The sequence below is a fragment of the Hemicordylus capensis genome, chromosome 8 (genome assembly GCF_027244095.1).
Source record: "Hemicordylus capensis ecotype Gifberg chromosome 8, rHemCap1.1.pri, whole genome shotgun sequence".
NCBI classification, from domain to species: Eukaryota; Metazoa; Chordata; class Lepidosauria; order Squamata; family Cordylidae; genus Hemicordylus; species Hemicordylus capensis.
Window position 1 is genome coordinate 27,171,022 of NC_069664.1, and position 17,578 is coordinate 27,188,599.

Consider the following 17,578-nt stretch of genomic DNA (forward strand, 5'->3'; position numbering starts at 1 on the left):
TATTTTAAGGGTGTATAAATTCCACAATAAAAGGGGCCCACGAGCCTTATGTATCAGGAGGTCTTTCTCCTAATTCTGTATGTGTGGCGCTTGTGGCAGTTACTCGGAGGCAACGGAAAATTATTCTGTACATGCCTAAATGGACTCACTCATTATTTTAACTAAGTCATGGGGGCATAGGAGATTTGTTTTCAGGAAGGAAGGGAGAGCAAGAGGGCTTCCAGGCAGCCATCATCTCACACCAGCCCCTCTCATTCCCAACCCTACACTTCTCCTCCCATGTTTTAACAGGCATTACTGCAGGGGCACAGAAGCAAGTACCCAGAGAAGCAAAGCAGCATGTGCCACTTTGAATCTACGGATCAAACGAAACATTACTTTAAGCACATGACTCAGCTCAGCATTCTTGTTGTTTTCTTACGTAAACAGCGGCCAGATCCACTGCCTACTGACTGAGACTCTGAGTGGCGGGTGGGGGTTAGCTCTGCCTCACCGCCATGGTCCTAATCCAGATCGCCACCTCCTGTGGCAGCTTTTATCCCAGAGAAATATCAGCCACAGGCCCTGCTCCAGTCCAGATCGGCACCATAGTGGGAGCGAAGGGTAAAACCATAGTCCCACTCCTTGGGGTGGCCTGGCCTGGTTGCTATTAACTCCACAGTAAAAATAGTGTGCTGCTGTTTTAACCTTTTTTTTTTAAAAAAAAATGCTTTCACGAGTAAACAGCTTGAGAGATTTGTTAAAGATGGCATATAAATACACAAAACATGACTAAAGAAAAGGAAGTGTGCTAGCCCCAGTCGTGTCCGTAAGAGATATTTAGACTGGGGTTCAGTCAGCTGCAACCGAATTGCTGCTCTTCTGTTCTCCTTATGCACATGGTTCAGACCTTGGCAAAACTGGGTGCAGCCCCCACCACACTTCAGACGCTAGAAGCAGCCCACTGCCCATCATGTAACAGTTCCCAAGCAAGCCCTAGCAACACCTGAAGAGGAGAGACTCTCTTTGCATAGCATTCCAGCATGACTTGCAACAGATTCTATACATGTATGCCGATGATAAATATTCCAGAGAATGAGATCAGGCAGGTAATTGATCTGATCGTAAAAATAACTCTTTCGGTGTTCATAGCAACAAATATGGCATTGCTACAGGTCTGGGATGTGCAGCTTCTTGTTAGTTGAATGATTAGATTCTTGGATTTCTACAGCTGCATCAATTTCTGAGGAGTTATTTTATTTATTTGTTTTCCAAATTTGCATACCACCACAAACTTCCATCTCTGGGTGATTTACAACAACATAAAACAGATTAAAAATAAAGACCTTCAAGCAATTCAAAACATACACTGTTTTAATGCCACTGAAGTAACAGATCTCCCTAAATCCTCTCCTTGCCTTGAGAAAGTTTTGGGGACAGCTTACAGCTAGTTGGCAGCAGGCAGCTGTCCTGTTCTTGAAATTCTCCCCTCTCCCATCCCTGAGGCAGCAACAGCGGTGGTGGTGTGGACCTCTTCTTTGCAGCTGGCCCCCACTGTCTACCATGAATGGCAACTCCTAATGGGCTGAAGAATTTCTCACCCCACCTCAAGTTGCCAAATTTGGCACCCCATTTTCACTGTCTAATAATGGGACAGAGAAAAGGGAAGGCGGCTGAGATCAACCGTACTTCACTAGCTTGGGTTGTCTGAAGGAATTTGCTCTGTAGTCATCTTTGGTGCACCTGCTCTCTGATACATGACCCCTTTTTAAAAATAGCCTTATGGATGGCCTCCCCTTAAAGGAGCATTTTTCATTTAAAAGCAGAGAATCAAACCATTCAGAATTTGAGTTCTGGTTCATCAGTCTGACACTAAATTTCAGAAGTGGCTTGTTAACCAGTTCAGACACCTTGGACAGGTCTTGATACATTTTAATCAAAACAACATCAAACTGTTTTGCTCTTAGGGTAACTCCACAAAATGAGTCCTGTAACTTGAGAAAAACAGACTATTTTTAAAAACTGTTTGAACTTTAAAAAAGATGTTTACAAATAATATACATGCAGCAGGGATTTAAAAAAACAACAACCAGGAAAATAAAATATGAAAGCTCTGCCTGATTCTTGAGCCACTTACTGGTTACCAGGTTTAGTCTTTAGGAGTTCGGTTCAGCTCAGAGTCAAAATGGCGGAAAGAGATAATTGATTCGGATCCAGTTCACCAAAAAATCAATTCGACCAAGTGTTTGGGGTTGAGTTTGGTTTGATTCCCCACTGAGAGGGCAGGAAACATTTTTGTTCATGTCCCTGTGTCCCCCAAAAGAAAACAAAAACAAGGACCCCTTTGAGCAGGATTTGTGTGTATGTGTGTGTGAGCTGAAATGTGTCATATAATAGGGCTGAGCTAAAATGGGGAGCGCCATCAAACAATCATTTTGGGAGAGAGAGAATGGAATGCTCCATAACCCAGGAAGTGCAAATGTCCTTTTTAGATGCCACCAACTGCGCGTGTGCACGCACACAAAATCTTCATCCAGGGAAAGATTTTTGGTTGCCATAGCAACTGTAAGGAGGCCATGTATTTTTGGATTTGCATTTTGACTGACTTTTAACACATTTTTATGATCAATTTGCAAAAGGCAGGAAGTCAATGAATTCCTATTAGAGCAACAAAGCAATGCTAAATTCATTTGAGCTTGTGGACAATAAAAGGAGGAGTGAAATAGCAGCATTGCCATCCAGTTCTTTTCTGCAAATATAGATCATGAAGGGAGAATAACTGGGTTTAAGCCCAATGCATAGAATAAACCTTGTAGCAAAGTAGAGAATATGAACTAGTAGAGGCGTTAACGAGGGCTACTGGGACTTTTTGCAGCTTTTGATTTCTGCATCAAAATTTTCATTTTTGAAATGATCTCCCACCCCACCCCCCATTGAAAAAGTAGATACATTTAAAAGCAAACAAACTGATTTTAAGAAAATGGCCATGCAGCATTTTTTCTGTAATATTGTATTTCTCATCATACTCTCAGTTTTCAATGAACATCCTTTGAGAGCATGTTCAGTTAAGATATCCAGAAATAAAATCACATGGTCCATATACCGTATTAGATGCTGCATAACAAATAGGGTGATTTTATGTAGTGATGTTAGATATGATGGCTGTGCACTTGAAATTTAATCTCTACTCATTTATTGATTTGCATCTTTTATCCTGCTCTTCCTCCAAGGACAGTGTTCATGGCTCCCTTGTCTTTATCCTTGCAACAACCCTGTGAGGCCACGTAGACTGCAAAACTGTGATTGGCCCAAAGGCGCCAACCAGCAAACTTAATGACTGTGTGGAGATTTGAATTTGGATCTTCCTTTCAAGGCTGCTTTTGCAACCTTCCATGCTAGAAACTTACTATGAAAAAAGAAAATGGAGATTCTTTTAATTCTGAAATATTAAAAGCGCGCTCTATCAGGTGCACAGAGGTTGACTAGGAAGAAAGTCTTTGGGTTTCCTTAGGCAGGAAGTGGATAGGACTTTGTTTAACAGGGTCTTTACGCCATTGTTCTCACAACCACTACAGACACTAACAGAAAGGGCATAGCTCAGTGGTAGAACATGTGCTTTGCAGGCAGAAGCTCTCCGCTTCACTCCTTGGCAGCTCCAAGGACTGGTAAAACCTTCTCTCTGCCTGAAGCCTTGGAGAGCTGCTGCCAGTTGGAACAGATAAGATGGCATTAGCTGGACCAATGGCTTGACTCATTGCAGAGATGCTACAAAGGATATTTCAGTTGTTTCCCCTGCGTCTATGAGGTCCTTGATGGCAGTATGGACTGGTTTGGAGCACGGGTTAGTGGACGCACAAGAGGAAACTGCCAAAGTACATGTTGCAAAAAGTAAACAATGCCAGCATGAGTTGGTGGAGAGTGGTGTGATGGATGGTGACACATTTGTGTGTAGGTGTGCTACTGCCCTCTGCTGGATGTAAGCTGTTGGATGCAAAATTCAAATGGTCCATTTTTAGGTAAAGTGTGCCTTCAAGTTGATTTCGACTCCTGGCGCCCACAGAGCCCTGTGGTTTTCTTTGGTAGAATACAGGAGGGGGTTACCATTGCCTCCTCCTGCACAGTATGAAATGATGCCTTTCAGCATCTTCCTATATCACTGCTGCCTGATACAGTACCAGCGGGGATTTGAACTGGCAACCTTCTGCTTGTTAGTCAAGCATTTCCCCACTGTGCCACTTAAAGGCTGGTCCATTTCTACTGATTGATTATCTATCTATCTATCTATCTATCTATCTATCTATCTATCTATCTATCATATTAATACTGCCTGATATGTGCATTTCACTAGGCAGTGTACAGTTAAAACAGAGTAAAACAGTTATAATTTCACAAGATAACTCTCATAAAATAAAAATAAATTAAATTGTTTAAAATTAATTTCAGTTAAAAGCCTGAGAAAACAGGTGCATTTTGAGGGTCTTCCTAAAAGCAAACAGAGAAGGAGATGCTCTTGTTTCAACAGGCAGCATATTCTAAAGCCCCAGGGTAGCTACAGAGAAGTCAAAGACCCGAGTCACCATCAAATGAGGCGGTAGCAACCATAACTGGACTTCTCCAGATGATCTTAATAGGCTACAAGGTTCATGTCACTTGTTAATGTTATTGAACTACTAATCCTGGGAACATCCAAATTGTCCAGCTGATGATATTCATAGTTATACTTGTTAAAGTGTTGGTAGCTTGTCTTTCAATTTAAAATCTCCAAGGCTTTTTACAAAACATATTCAGAATAATGCACCTTAACACATAGCATTAAAACAGTCTAATTAATAGAAGATCCCACTAGCAAGTTGTCACACTCAGTTTTTATAAATAAAACAAAAAATATCAAAGCAAAACCTGCCAGGGCATCCCACAAGTCCTCTAGAAAAGGGTATTCTCAGCCTGGTGTCTCAAAACTGCCAAAGAAGGAACAAGGCAAAGTAGAGGGAGTTCAACAATCTCAGTGCCACCACAGAGAAGACCCTGTCCTGAATTGTCAGCCATTGTAATTCAGAAGAGGTTGGGGAGGGAGATATAGCACATCTACAATGATTATTTGATGAGGAGACGGGGGGGCTTGAAAAAGCTCTCAACAAATTAGCCATGGATCTATAAAGCTCCCCCATTTTTCTCTGAATCTGAGCTTGGAGAAGTTCAGTGGTTTTTCTCCTCTCTCCCTACCATTACTTAAACACCCATCCACTGAGAGATTTAACTTGTAGATGCCTTGATGAACTATAAATACCCTGAAGGATGACAAATAATGACTAATTTGTTAATTGGCTTCCTTTGGGACATCTGTCAGTCTCAGACATGCTTACAATGTAGTATTGAATGTTAATATGAATGATTTTCGAACTAAGGTCCATTTAGTGATATACTGACTCTATATCTTTTCTACTATCCTATATCTATATCTATATCTGTATCTATATCTATATCTATATCTATATCTATATCTATATCTATATCTATATCTATATCTATATCTATCTATCTATCTATCTATCTGTGCACACTTATGGAGCATGCTTATGTTTTTTATATATCTAGTGATATTTTTTCTTATAGCAATTGTATGGACATGCTTTTCTTTTTTACAGAAATACAGTTGTTTTTTAAAAATGATGCTATGTATCTGCACTCACAAAATTTTAAGGAGGTTTTTTCCAAAGGCAAAACAGAGGTAAAACAGGGACAGTGATTTGCTAGAGCCATGCAGTAGAACAGGGATTCCCAACCTTGGGTGCTTTTCAGGTCCTACTTGCTCACCTTAACCTTCATAATTAACAAGGATCTTGGATACCACAGTAGGCAGAGAAACAATGCATCAGCCCAGTGTGTATGTTAGCAGCACATTGCTTAGAATGCTTAGTGTGCCAGAAAGTGTGTGGTGTGCAATTTATTGTCTTTATTAGAGCATGTGGGACAAAGATTAAAAGATTGAGCATTCCGATTTTAAAATTCAGCCAACTGATTCTTTGTTCCATGGTCACTGTTATATAGGTTGTTGAGGTAGTTTCAGAACTACAAAATGTAATTATTTTTTGGAGCATGTGTCTCCCAGAGGTCATCTTACACACAGACATACTGCTTAGTAAGTGAGGACTGATTAAAATATTGAGAGAGAAATCTGTTATCATTGCATACTTTTATTATTTATTACATGTATATTATATTTATTATTTATGAAATCTGTATTTATTTAATATTTAAATTGGCATGAACAGCTGTCATACAAACAGAACTAACCAGAATTTGAATAAACAGCCAGTTGTTCTATGGATTTTGCTGTCAAGGCGAGGAAAAGAGATATCAACACACAGTTCCTCCTGAGTTTTTCACATAAACCTAAACAATAAAGTGTACATGCAGCACCTTTAGATTCCAGCCCTGCATTTCTTCGGCAAACAACACTTTATGTTTTGGATGGCCGCCATGTTTTTCTGGGCAACTAAGCATCCAGTGCCTTGAAATATGGCAGGCTTCTTCTTTTATGGTTCATTATTTTCTATGATAATCTATGTGGTCGTCTATGTGGTCACTAAGAGTCGACACCGACGTGACGGCACTTAATCAATCAATCAATCTTCTATAAGCCCAGCCAGATCAGGAGTCTACATACATCCAAGTAATATTCACGTTTCCTATTATTGTGCACAATTAGATGGCCTTTGGGGATTGACAAGGTGCTCACTGCCACCCTGCAGCATTTTGGCAAGCCCCAATCCTCCCTTTGATTTGAAGAGTGTTTCAGTTTCTGTCTGGCATGTGTGCCAGTGTCATAGAGAGCATAAGCAAGAGGTCGTGCCAAGGTTTCGTGCAGAGTGTATAACGTTTCTGTTGTTATCCGCTTTATCCTGACATGGCATTAGCATGCCCAGGGCAAGTTTCATCAGGCAGTGCGCCATCTGAAGCACTGAGCATATTTAAGGCACAGTATGTGTGTCAAGACATGAGTGTTGAAATAACAAGGTCCCCAGTGAAGCGCATCCAAATGGCATTGCATCCAGAGTTTTAGTCCCTTTGGTTGAATCAAATGCTGACACTATGCAGCAAGGATGTTGTTGAACTTAGGCTGATGTTTCAGGCTTGATGCAAAATGAAAGAGTTCGATGTATTCTTGGGATGAATCTGGGTTGCATGTAGTCCGTTCATCTTGGTGCCATCTTTTCTGAGAATGAATAGGCAGGGGTATGAGTGGGGGAGATAGGTAACATTAGGGTCTATTTGGGGGGCTCTCATTCAGGTGAGAATTAAAAAATTATATAAAATTATTAAAAATATAAAAATAAAAAATAAAAAAATAAAAAATATAAAAATTATATAGCATTAAAAAATGCTGTCCCTGGCTATTTTTTCATGGCAATGGTCAGGTGTTGTTTTTTTAAAAAATAATAATCCCAGAACAATACTGCCTCCCCATTCAACCATTGTTGTGAACATTATCAATTGAATGCCCAGCAGGTGGAGAAGAGCCTTAAGCAATGAATAATATTGTCTTAGCCACAATTGTCCATGCCCTGGTCATCTCCAGGTGAGGCTGCCCTTGAAAAGTTTTCAGGAGCTTCAATTGGTGCAATGTTGCAACTCAGCTTTTGCTCTAGACTGCTCATTGGGAGCACATTCTCCCAACATGATGTGAGTTTCGTTGGCTACTGGTATGTTTCAGCCCAGTTCAAAGTACTGGTTCTTACCTTCCAAACCCTAAACACCTTTGGATTTGTTTACATTAAGTACCGCCTTCTCCAGTTATAAACTCCTCACATGCTCCATTTGACATTTGAGTCCCTCCCCGGGTGCTTCTGGCTGATGCCATGAGGCAGGCATCCACTAAGACCAGAGCCTTTTTAGTGTTGGTCCCAGCACTGTGAAACCTTTCCCACTGGAAGTCCATTTGGTCCTTGCCTGGTCCTCCTTCCAATGATTTGGCTTTTGTTGTTGTTGTTGTTGTTGTTGCAAAGCATTTTGTCTGGGGTGATGGTTGTTGCTGGATGCCATTAGTCCTGCTTTGTTTGGCTTTATTGTTGTATTTATCTTGTTCTGGTTTTATTTTTCTGTTTCACTTTATTTTTGCAATATGTTTTATTTTAGTGCTATAAACTGCTTTGTACTGTTATTTGTCGGAAAGGCGGGGTATCCATTAAAATAATAATAATATGGGGGGAGTAGAAGAGGCACCTTTGGTTTTTAGAAGTATACAAGGATGTCCCTGTTTCCATCTGTGAAACACTGGGGTGGGGCCATAATACCCATTCTGTACCGCCCTGAGCCATTTTTGGAAGGGTAGTATAGAAATTGAATAAAAATACATACATACAGACAGACAGACAGACATAACTCATGGGTAGACCACAAGCTTTGCATGCAGAAGGTCCAGCTTCAATCCCTGGCATCTCCAGGTAGGGCTGGGAAAGACCTCTGTTTGAAACCCCTGAAAAAATGAATCAGTATAGACAATACTGACCATTCAGGCACGGAACAGACATAGATCTGCTTACCTTTAGCAAGCTGGGTGCATCTTGTGCTCCTAGATGATGCTGTGGGGCCAAGGAGAGAGATATTTTATGCAGATATAAACAGCTTCTGCCCACCCCCAACAAGAAAGTCATTTGACATCAGCCTTCAACCTGAGTTCTGTTTTCTTTATAGAAATAAATAAAATAAAATAAAATAAAACCAAATAACTATGGTATCGTGTTTCTTAGGCCATAGTCAATCCTCACAGTCAGGCACTCCACCCTCCCCAAAAGTGTTTGCAAGGCCTAAAATAATTCTGTCCTACTTTCCCACAAAATACTCCCCTTTGGTGAGGCCTGTATAGAGTCAGGATTGTTTAGCATGGCACCACAGCTGGGTCAATGGCTTATTTTGGTTTGGGAGTTATAAAAAGCCTATGTTTTGTCAATCTATCATCCTGAAGGAACCAGTCTAGAGACTTGTTAGCTGGGCTTATTTTTGTTTGGTTTCCTTTAAGAGTCCGCATTCATCACAGCCTCGGCATTGCAACCTTAGCCATAAAGTCATTGCGCCCCAGTTTATTTAGACATGTCTGGCCTGTTAATTGCGAAAAATGCTTCAGAGCTTGTGGGGGACATTGATCTGTGTCAATGAGAGATGCATGTTTGGAGAAGCGGGGTTAAACCTCAAGGAAACAAACAGCACATGGAAGGAGAAACATGGACTGAGAGAGGGCAACTAGTCTGCCCTTGGAGGGGGCTCTTTGGATGAAGTATGTGAGAAACCGAGGACGTTCGCACTCTAGTAGCACTTAACACAAGGGCTGCAGTGATTCGTCATACTTCCAAAGTAACATATTCGACACAGTTGCACACAAAATATCTCACCATCTGTGAGTCACTGAATATTTTCATTGTTGCACTTGTGTTCAGTGCCTATTTGTTCCCTTAGCTACTACTGCTTCTCAGTGGCGTTTTCCTCCTCCTCCTCCTCCTTTCTCCTCACTCTTCTCATCCTCATTTACTCAAACTGCATTTTAATGTTATCAGCTCTGGTTGCTCATATGATATGACGAAAATCACATGGGCCTCCACAACCAGTCGAATTAAAGATCAGTGTGGACAAGTGAGGAGAAAGAAAATGGTGCCAGGAAGAACAGCATCAAAGCAACATTTGCAAAGAGTGCAGAAAAGTGCTGAAATAGGGTACTTTTCAGCACTCTCAAAAACTAATTTTTTATTTAGAGAAGTCGACACCAACTTGACGGCACTTAATCAATCAGTGTTTTTGCTCAGCTTCATGTAACACTCAACAAAATGCAATGCAAAATTTGGTCAAGTAATTTATTGTGGCTGGCTACTACTTTGTATCTGGTTCATTTCCTGGCCTCATCTTGTGTAGGGCAGACCGAAGCAGAATGAACTGATGAAACCAACTGGGGAAATCAGTATTTGTATCCTAGTCTAGAATTGCATCCTGAAGATCTTGTTGTAGCGAGAGACAATTCTCATGTAAACCTCCCTTTCTGCAGGGCCCTCAAATTTATTTTAAAATTGCGTTATGGTGGGAAGAAAAGACTTCGTCCACTGTCAGTAAACTTTGGTTGAAGCTGAGAAGGATTGGAGGCAGGTTCTCAATATGACCAACAACATACTGAAAGAGAATTTGCCTTTGGACCCTAAACTTAATCTATTGACATATTTGAAAAGGAAAGTTTCAAAGAATAAAGACACATTATTTCATGCTGTTTTAGCAGCTAGAATCCTGTTTGACAAATATTGGAAAACTGCTAACATTCCATGGTTAATAGAATGGTACATTCTTGTGGGATTTGACTGTGCTGAATATTAATACTGGCTATCTGGATTAACAAAGATCTATGTAAAGTTAACAGATTTGAAGGGATTGGAAGTGCTTCAGAACTTTTTGAAATGATAAACTGAAAGTTATAAGTGGCAACCTATGTCCTTTGTTTTACTATTGGTACTTTGTGTGCTGATGGATCTTGTATTTTCCTTTTTGGCTAGCTTTGGATATCATCTCCCCCCTCCCCCCGGTTTTTGAAGAATTAAAATAAACTTGATTTTTAAAAGTCAGTTCACATTCACATGGAAATGGTAGGAGAGAAAGCCTACCAGATGTTTTTAGTATGGAAAACATGCAACTGTTGCAGAAAACTTCATCCCCACATTAGGTTGTCTTCTTCAACATATTGCCAAACTTGCCCCAGGTTCTGATGTCATTGCTCTGTGTGGACATTGCCATATACCAGACGCTGTCATATACTAGGACATAGGACGCTGCCATATGCTGAGTCAGACCATTGGTCTATCTAGCTCAGTATTGTCTTCACAGACTGGCAGCAACTCTCCAAGGCTGCAGGCAGGAATCTCTCTCAGCCCTATCTTGGAGATGCTGCCAGGGAGGGAACTTAGAACCTTCTGCTCTCCCCAGAGCGGCTCCATCCCCTAAGGGGAATATCTAACAGTGCTCACACATGTGGTCTCCCATTCATATGCAACCAGGACAGATCCTGCTTAGCTAAGAGGACAAGTCATGCTTGCTACCACCAGACCAGCTCTCCTTCCCTTTCCGCCATTCCAAATTGTTGTCAAAGATCTATGAAACGGCTTATACAGTGCTTCACTATTGGAACATCAAGCTCAGTATTGTCAACAGTGACAGGCAGTGGCTCTCCAGGGTTTAAAAATTACTTCTTTTCAACCCTACCTGCTGGTGCCTGGGATTGAACCTGGGACCTTCTACATGCAAAGCTGGTGCATTGCCACTGAGCATACATGGCATATGCATGTCTTTCTCCATGTAAGAGGGTTTCAGAAAGGGGTCTTTTCCAACCGAGCATACATTACAGAAGGGGGAAGATTTAACAAGGGGATCCTGCTTTCAACAGTAGCTTGTGTTTCTCATTGCATGTACATTTACCCTTAGTGTTACTTGTGAAAACACCCCTTTGAGGCTTCATATTATAAGGGAGCCAGGGACTCTCTTCTGAAGTCATGGAGTGAAGTACACGGTGACATCTGCTGGTTAAAATGATATACTACATAGAGCCTACAGTGCTGCATTGACTGGACTGAAATACTTCCCACCAGATGGGTTTCTTTTTAACATTTCTCTTTGAAGGGGAAAATGTGGTTGGTCATCTCTGTGTTAGAACTGCATAACTTTGGTGGAAGTACTCCACACTGGGCTTCCTTTTGAGAGCTAGTGCACAAGTCGGCTGCATGAGGAGGGTGCTAAGCAGAGGACAAATGTTGACAGCAACTCTGTTCTTGTTCACACAGGCCATTGCTGCTGGAAACTGGCTGTGAGGAAGCACCAACTCATGACTGCTTCTGAAACACCAACGGCACGTTGCTCTTCTGCACTAGTTAGTATTGTGTGTGCCATTCCAGGTACGAAAGCACTATTTTCTATTAGGGCAGCAGCTAGTTTGAATTATGGGAAGTAAGGCTTAAAACTATTTATAGGCTGCAGCTGACACCTGGACAAATATTGTGCATGAGCTGAAAAAAGTTATACATGCAATGGAGAAGGGGCCATTTTCGTCAATCTCCCCTTCCCTCTGCAGCCCAATATGCCTCCCAAAAATATGTCCCTGGGGATCCTGTGACCCTTAGGGAAATATTTTTGGCAGACTGCAGAGGAAAGGAGAGACTGGCAAAAATTGCCGTTTCCCTGTTGTGTGTGGGGAACATTTTTTGCATATGGAAAGTTAGTCTGGATGTCAGCCTGCTTTCCCAATAGGTCAAAGCAGTTCACAGCAAATCAAAGTGCTAAGCAATCATCATAGCAACTAACTTTTTAAATATTCAATCAAAACCAGAATGAGTACAAAAGTTAGGAAATAATCTAAATACTTTTAAAAAGGTGTTACAACCTCTTCCAATCCTAATGTATTTATGCATTACACTTTTCTAGCAGCTTTTGTCCTAGAACTCCATGGTAGTGTATGAGAAATCAAAAATTATAAATATCACATTATCCATAAAAACAGACTAAAACAATATATTAAAGCAGAACAGCAGCCATTAAAAAAAAAATGAAGGGGAGACTAGTCAGTGACACTCCTCACTGACCAAAAGCCTGGATAAAAAGAGTGGTTTCAAAGCATTAACAGGAGACAAATCTCCTATTGTGGGGAGTGATGAGGACTATTGAGGATATTGACTTCCTAACCTCCTCAGTCATGGTATTCCAGAGTTTAGGAGCCAGCATAGGAAAGGGCCTGCCTTCTTCCTATGTCTCCTTCATAGGAAAGGGCCTGCAAGTCACCTTCTTGCAGTGCCTGTTGACTTGATCTAAGCTGACATGTGGGATTACATAGGGAGAGACAATTAGATAGGTGTGTGGGTCCCTGGCCCTATAGGACTTTAAATGTCATTGGGTAACTAATGTAGCTGGTGAAGAGCAGATTTGCTTGCAAAACTGGCAAATTTTCTGAAATCTTCATTCTGTTCCAGCCCCTGATTGGAAATTAGGTGGGTGGTGACCAGGGGAAGAGCTTTCTCCATACTGACTCTCCACTTTTGGAATACCTAGTGCAGAGATGGTCATTTGGTATCATATCTTCTGTCCTTTAGACAGCAAATTAAAATGGTTTTATCTGTCTGGGTCTTTAGCGAAGTTAGTATGAGGAAATTGATTTGTTCTTTAGAAGGGTTATTGTGGGCTGTTTCATTTCTTGGAGGCCTGTTGGAAGAAGAGGCCCCCCCAAAGTACAATAATAAGGCAGCTAAAAATGCTAGGTGCTGTACAAGAATGGGTGGTTATCTCCTTGTGAACACACATTTTATACTAAAGCAAGGTCTTTTAAGGGTAGACCTGGAGAATGCTCCTGTCCTACAGCAAAGAAGGCTGTAGCCATGACTTGTCCTGTTCTGCATCTCCCCCAGTCCTGTTTAGCATCCTCTGACTCCCACTTGCTTGGGTGAAATGAGCCCCACTTACTTGTGACAGCACAGCCAAGAGGAGAGGATGGGTGACTAGACTGGAAAAGGCTCAGTGGAAGAAACCATGGCTACAACTCTCTTGGCAGCTGCTGGGCTGTCCTCCAGCAGTTTGGTAGCCCTAACATTAGAGGCATATTAGAAGAATATTGAAGCCCAGTTCCGATAGGTGTAGTTAACTTTCTCAGGGTGATTGTCCGAAACATCCCTACATTGCCACCAAGGTCAATCTAAGGTAACTTTCTAAGGTGAATAATCTTCTTGACCTAAGCACCTGAGTCATTGTGAAGGAAGCAAAAAGGGTTTGTGACTTGTTTAGGTTGGAATGTACCAAGCTGACCCCTAGCAGCGATTGTGTGTGTCGAACGCTACGCTGTTCCCCTCTGTTGCTGGGGTATCAAAGCTTTCCATCTCTTCCCACACTTGCGTGGCTGAACAGTTTCCGAGAGGTGCTCTGTCTTGTTGTGGGCTAAATGTGATGCTTATCTTGAATGCAGAAGCCTCAGCAGTGAGAGGTTGAATGCAAATGTACCATCTTGCAGCTTTTGCCAACTATTGATTAGGTATCTGATTTGCTTCCCCCTGATAATAGGCCATAAGAATAAGCCAATAAGATGAGAGGAATGAAAACCTGTCACAATCATTCGATGCAACCAGAGAGCCAATGGAGAGGAGAAGCTGCACGATTGCCCAAGATGAAAATGAAGAAAGGAAGGGGAGCTCTGGCTTAGCAACAGCAGAAAACAACTGTTCCTCCCTTCCCTGGCCAAGCTGTCTGTGTCCCCAGCCAGTTCAGGTACACCGGAAGGTTCCTATTTATATTTCTCAGTATTTTAAGTTGGACTGGATCTCAAACGGAATGGCTTGCAATGAAGACCAGGTTGCGTGAACATCTCCCTATTGGCTTTTCAAAGTGTGTGAGGATTTTTCCTCCTTCTCAAATAATTTGTCTCCAGGTAGAATAGATGGTTCTTGGTTTTAAGTCGTAACCAATCCCCATGGGCAACACTGACTGAGAATGAATCTCACCTTTATTTATTACTGCCTTTAACAAGTTCCCATGGCAGATAAAAGTACTGAAACATGCTCCTGACACTTATATAGGTTCATTGCATCAGGTAATATTTATTTGCCAGCAGGGAATGTTTGCCAAACTGTGGGAATGCATTAAAACAGATGGTAGTAACTGGTAGTGTCCTTTCCCAGAAGGCATTGTTCTACCATTCTCTCCATCTCCTGCCTTATATTTGTGCCTTTATCTTAGGCTCCTGCTTTCCTTCCCAGTCAGTTGTAGTCTATCCTTGTAGCATTGTCAGCTTTTGCACAGCTCCTGTTCATTCTAGTGTTCTTCTCACAGGAGACCGCATAGTGGTTGTGTATTCATGGGTTCCAAAGGATTAAGGAATGGAGTTTGAATGGGGTTGCCAGGGAACTATCAGACCACTAGAACCACAGCTCTCCATGGCAATGCTCCCTTCTGTCCCCAAGGTCAATGCTTCTCTGCAGAGACAAACGCTGGATCTGGGAAAAGCTTCTCTCTGTGATCTGGAACATTGGCCCCTCAGTGTTCCAAATCATGGGAACAAATTCTGCCAGGGTTCAGTGCTTGCCTCTGCAGACATGTGCTGAACCCACAGACAGCAGCAGGTTTGACCAAGAAATGTGGGGTCATCAGGAGCATGGCTAACCAGTATGCTTCCATTCCTCCTGTACCTGTGCGCATTCGGTCCTCTTCTGCAATGGCTGACGGGGGCTGGTGCTTCCAGTCATATCTGTATCAGATTACAGCTTTCTGAATGTGTAAGTACCTTTAACGAGTCTGGAATATACTCCATGCCCACTGATGTTCTGATAGGAAGATGTGCAGATGTCCCATGCTTCTAGTAACTGGGGTGTCTTGGCCTATGTGTCTACTGCATTTCAGCTTTCTCAGTCATGCAGAAGTGCTCTGCTGTGAGTCAATCAGACAGTGAGTCCCAGGCTTCATTATATAATATGGGCCTCATTCTTTTGCTCTAAACATGTGTACAGGGCCTTTTATTTATTTATTTATTTGTTTATTTATTTATTTATATTTTTCTTCCCCAGAGGTGATCAGGCTTGTTTGTTGGCATGGAGAGGACAGATGACAAATAGGCTTAACTGCAGCACTGGAATGCAAGTGAGTCCCTGCTATTTTTAATTAAGAAGTGATGACAGCTGACTTAATTCCCCGAGTCTGCAGTTAAGGGCTTTCTGACCTCAACATTATTGGACATAGTCCTAAGACCGATATATATTGGTCCCGATGGTGTTGCTGTTGTACCCTCTGTCTAGACAGAGGCAGGGCAGACAAAATCTATGCCTGTTATCAGCATGCAAATAACAAGGCAGAGAAATGTGAATGCTTTTGAGTCTGGGACCAGGCAGCAGGTGAGAAGAGCTTTCCAGAATGGGCCCAGAAAATGACTGGATTTGCTTGTGGTATTTGAGCCTACCTAAGGTTGCTTGTTATCGACTTGTTTTGTTTCTCCTGGAGATATGGAAAACCATCGGAGAACATTCCCCAAAATTTCTCCTTGGAGAAACCCTGACATTCTCTTTGAATTTTAGCTTGCCTTTGAACTTCTTCCATGTTGTTATTTTTCATCATGTAAGCTTTTGATTGAAGTTGGAATGTGACAGGAAATCTAGGAACTTTTCCCCACCAACAAGAGCTAAGTATTCCCTTCCAGCAATTGAAATAGACTGTTTAGGCTTGGGCTAGGGAGACTCGAATTCAAATGCTAGCCCAGCAATAAAGCTGGTGTACTCTGCATATGGATATACATAAGAACAGGATCAGGATGCTGGATCAGGCCCGTCTAGTCCAGCATCCTGTTTCACACAGTGGCCCACCAGATGCTTCTGAGGAGCTCACAGGCAAGAGATTAGAGCATGCCTCCTCTCCTGCTGTTACTCCCTTGCATCTGGTAGTGAGAGGCATCATGCCTCTGAGGCTGGAGATGGCCCACAGCCACCAGGCTAGTAGCCATTTATAGATGTAGATAGAGTAGAAGCTGATTGAGAGAGTAGAAGCTGCCCTCTACTGTGTCAGGCTCATCTAGCCCAGGATTGCCTTCTCTGGCTGGCCACAACTCTCCAGTAGGGATGTGCCCGAAGACTCTTCGGCACTGGCGGGGGTAGCACTTTAAGGGCGGGGGAGAGTGTACTCACACACACCCCGCCGCGTTTCCCCTGCCAGCGCTCTTCAAAGTCCAAGCCCCTGGGGGCAGCAGCGTTCCTCCCTGCCGCCCCATTCCCCCCATCAGCTGGAAGTGGCCGAAAGTTGCGAGCGCGCATGCGCCCGTCGTTTCAAGACTGGAGAAAACTATGTTTTCCAGCCTAATTAAGCTCTGATGACTTCAGTTATATTTGCCATTCCTGATTAAGGCCATGATATTAATTAAACGCTTGAATTATTAAAAATGCAAAATCGCCGGGTCCCCATTCTACATCAGGCCTCGGTTTTCATGCTTCAGGACAGAAAAGGGGATTTTGGTAGAGTCTCTAGTGCAGGCTACAGTCTTTTTGTTTAATTACCACCCACCCACCCCCACTAAATCTTTTCTTCATAACAGAGAGCAAAAGTCAGCTTCTGGGGGGAGATGTCTCTTATACTTTTCTTATACTTAGAAAATTACATCTGATTAAAACAAATATATATGGGCATGTTAAGTTGGTTGTGAGCTTTGTCACTTCAAGAATAAACATGAGAATCAGGCTTCTGTCTAGCCATATTGAGAAATCAGATATGTTGTATAAGAAAATGGGACAGTTTTTGAATTGTTCCAAATTTGGGACATGTGTGATCCCATTTTCTAGCCTGCATCTGCACTTTTCTAGTTTCCCTCAAAATTCCTTAGCTGTTTTGTCTGAAGGAGTGTCCATCCTGTGCCTAATTAGCTTTGACTCTCACTTAAGCAATATGCTGGTGCAGCTCAAGGTCTAATCCAGACAAGTATCTTGTCCCTGACAGATCCAGCTGTCCTAAGCTTCCACTATTTCTGAGGTTTTGGGGCACACACCCTATGGGTCACAGTGAGTGTCCAGTGCTGCATCCTACCTATTAGCCACTGATATTCCTAAACCTTTTCCACTCTTACTTT

At 42.2% G+C, this 17,578-nt stretch overlaps 1 long non-coding RNA gene across 1 annotated transcript in view; it reads left to right on the forward strand.

The window, feature by feature from the left end:
- LOC128333717 (uncharacterized) overlaps positions 1-17,578 on the forward strand; it is a 73,650-nt gene that overhangs the window by 25,683 nt on the left and 30,389 nt on the right. The window contains exons 2-4 of the long non-coding RNA XR_008311041.1: positions 11,787-11,897; positions 14,044-14,247; positions 15,540-15,612. This is a non-coding gene — a long non-coding RNA (uncharacterized LOC128333717). The remainder of the gene's footprint in view (positions 1-11,786; positions 11,898-14,043; positions 14,248-15,539; positions 15,613-17,578) is intronic.